The 3,246-nt window shown below is 38.7% G+C and overlaps 1 pseudogene; it reads left to right on the forward strand.

Moving 5' to 3' along the window:
- Window positions 1-1,435: 1,435 nt before the first annotated feature.
- Window positions 1,436-2,770, forward strand: LOC142505579 (transcription factor AS1-like; annotated as a pseudogene).
- Window positions 2,771-3,246: the final 476 nt, after the last annotated feature.

Genomic DNA, 3,246 nt, shown 5'->3' on the forward strand with positions numbered 1-3,246 from the left:
CAAATCGACTCTGAAAATCATAACAATTACATAAACAGTCTGTTCTTCATTCTGACTTCATATATACGATGTCTGCTGTATCAGAAACACCATATATGATTCATATTCGATTCTGGCAATAGCATAATTTCAACTCGTGTCTAAACGTAACAAAACTTATGTCCAGTTGTAGCCTGCGTCGATAGGAGCACAGTACTGAAGTTGGATCCAAAATCAGACGGGCGGATCGAAATCTAAAGGCGTAAGAATTCTCCAATTCTTTCTCGTGCTTCCCTTTCTTCGTTTCTTCCTTTTGTTCTGAGGAATATGAAGGATATATATCTATATATATATACCACTTGCATGCCAAGATACGTGGCTGATTTTCCATATTTTGCAAGCGGCGCTCAGGCGGTTAATCTTTACCGCTCGGGCGCGGAATTTTCTGTCGAGATACTCAGCTGAACATCTCCTGGCGCTCGAGCGGTAATATTCTACCGCTCGGGCGCCAAACATTCTGTCCAAGAAGTAAAATTGGCGCTCGGGCGGTTCTTTTCTACCGCTCGGGCGCGAGATGTTCGGCCCAACATCTTGAGATGTTCGGTTCAACATCTTGGCTTAAAATAAACCAACACCCGGCTTCGTCACTTGAACTCCTAAAACCTTCATTCATCACAATCTTGTCAATTAATCAACATCTGATTACAATAATTTAAATCTCGGGCATTACATTTAGACTACTTACCAGGGTTAAAAAGGCTTTTTACAAGGTTTCTCCAACACATTAATATCATTTGGTTCATTGTATGAGACAAATAGTATGAAGCTAAGTAATATTTTTTAATAATAAAATAAATAAAAATGATAGCTAATATAATATTTGATTTGATTGATTAATTTGATTATATTTGAGATAATGTAATATTATCGTTTTGCCATTTTGAAAATATTTATAATATTATTTATTAAGGTTAATATTGTAATTTCAATTCAATTATTTGATTGATGTCAGATAAATGATTGATGATTTGATTGATGTTTGGTAGATGGATAAATAATATGGTACACCAAACATGATATTAGATCGGATAAAAATATGAATAAATAATATAGCGAACCAAACTGTACCTAAAAAACCTTGTTAGCATTCATTACTGTGATCTTTGAAAGCTTTTTAGTTGAGTTACTCTGTAGCTTGTGCAATTCAGATACTTTTCAAATATCCAACACCCTTTTCTGCAAATTCTTTAGTTAATGTCTGCTGGAGATGGATTTTTGTTCTTTGCTTAATTGAAATGTAAGTTTTCCCCAAGTGTATGTTATGTTTAGTTGCTTCCCCTCCACAAATTCCACGTGAAATTTTCATTTTTCTTGGATGTGATTTTCTGATGTATGACATTTTATCAGCTAATGATGAAGAATTTGAGGCCATGGACAGTGGCGTTTGCTCGGAGAAATGAAGGAAAGGCAGCGGTGACGACCTGAGGAGGATGCTTTGTTGCGTGCTTACGTTAAACAATATGGCCCTAGAGATTGGCACCTTCTGCCAGAGCGCTTGAACAAACCTCTAAATAGGGATACCAAATCCTGCTTAGAAAGGTGGAAGAACTATATCTCAAGCCCGGGATCAAGAAAGTTTCCCTAACTGAAGAGGAGCAAAGTCTTGTTATCCATCTTCAATCCAAACACGGCAACAAATGGGAAAAAATCGCGGCTGAAGTTCCTGGGCGAACTGCCAAGAGACTTGGAAAGTCGTGGGAAGTTTTCAAAGAAAAACAACAGCGGGAACATAAGGAGAACAACAAGATTATCGAACCAATTGAAGAGGGCAAATACGACCGTATACTGGAGACCTTTGCAGAAAAGCTCGTAAAAGAACGAGCCACCACCTCCCAAGGGATTAAAGTGGCAACTTCAAATGGTGGTTTTCTTCATGCAGATCCACAGGCACCCTCTACGGCACTACCTTCGTGGCTTGCTAGTTCTAGCATGGGCACTTCCGTTAGGCCACTGTACCCATCTGTAACTTTAAGTCTCTCCACCTCGACTGTTACACCCACGCCATCATTACCATGGTTGCAAACTGATAGATTATCCAATACCAATAGCCCCTCCATGGGTTAAGCAATTTGCCCTGTCTTGGGATAGCTCCTCTATCTGGCGAGAATCCATTACTTGTGGAACTCATGGAATGCTGCAGGGCATTGTGCTCGGGCGGCGCATAAGAAAGAAGCAGCCTGGAGATTGAAGAGGGTGGAGTTGCAGTTGGAATCGGAGAAAGCATGCCGAAGAAGGCAGAAAATGGAGGATATAGAGGCAAAAGTGAAAGAACTTGAGGAAGAACAAAAAGCGGCTGTTGACCGGATTGAAGCTGAATATAGAGAACAGCTAGCAGAACTGAGGAGGGAAGCCGATGTGAAAGAGCAAAAGCTGGCTGAGCAGTGGTCTACAAAGCACTCGTGCCTTGCTAACTCTATCAAACACATGGGATGTTGATCTATTGCCACCGAGCCTAGTGGCCGATAAATTTTTTTTTTTTTTGGTTTCGTGAATTTGGCTTAATCGTTCTCATCGTGTTCATCTTTACATATATTGAGCTCAATAACTCCATGTTCGTTCCGATAATTTAGCCACCACTGTATCAGCTTGAACTACATGACCAGGAATTGAATTTCATCAACATGACTAAATTATCTCAGTTTTATTATAAACAAGTCTTGTAAACGTGTGCTTTTAACGTTAGGAAGGACTGTAATGAGTTGATGTTTTCGTGTCATTAAGAATATGAAAAAGATTAATGGTTTTATGCTTGGAATACATATGCAACCACGTGTGCTAGTGTGCTTGTAAACATCTTTAGACTTGATGGATCTAAAAATACCATATGACATGAAAAGCTTCCAATGGTGAGTTGTGTTAGAATTATAAACTAAGTTACAATCGCCACTACCACTTGGATTTAATGACATAAACCTCTCCTCTTTAAGGTAGAGACATGAGTTCAAACCTATTCAAAAATAAATAAACAATCATTCAATGACACGGTCTATGATTCTCCCCGGTGTCATGCTTATAATATATTCGGTACAGCCTGTTCTATCTGGTTTAGATCATTATATTGTATGATATACAAAGATGCCATTCATTGAATCACTGAAATTTAGTTTTTCGAGTTAGTTTGGCCAGGAAAGGCGTTAATATTTCAAGTTTAGTTTGGCTAAGGAAATGCTCACATGCATGCTAAAATTATACACTAGGTTACAAACA

The sequence above is a fragment of the Primulina tabacum genome, chromosome 10 (assembly GCF_025594145.1).
Source record: "Primulina tabacum isolate GXHZ01 chromosome 10, ASM2559414v2, whole genome shotgun sequence".
NCBI classification, from domain to species: domain Eukaryota; kingdom Viridiplantae; phylum Streptophyta; class Magnoliopsida; order Lamiales; family Gesneriaceae; genus Primulina; species Primulina tabacum.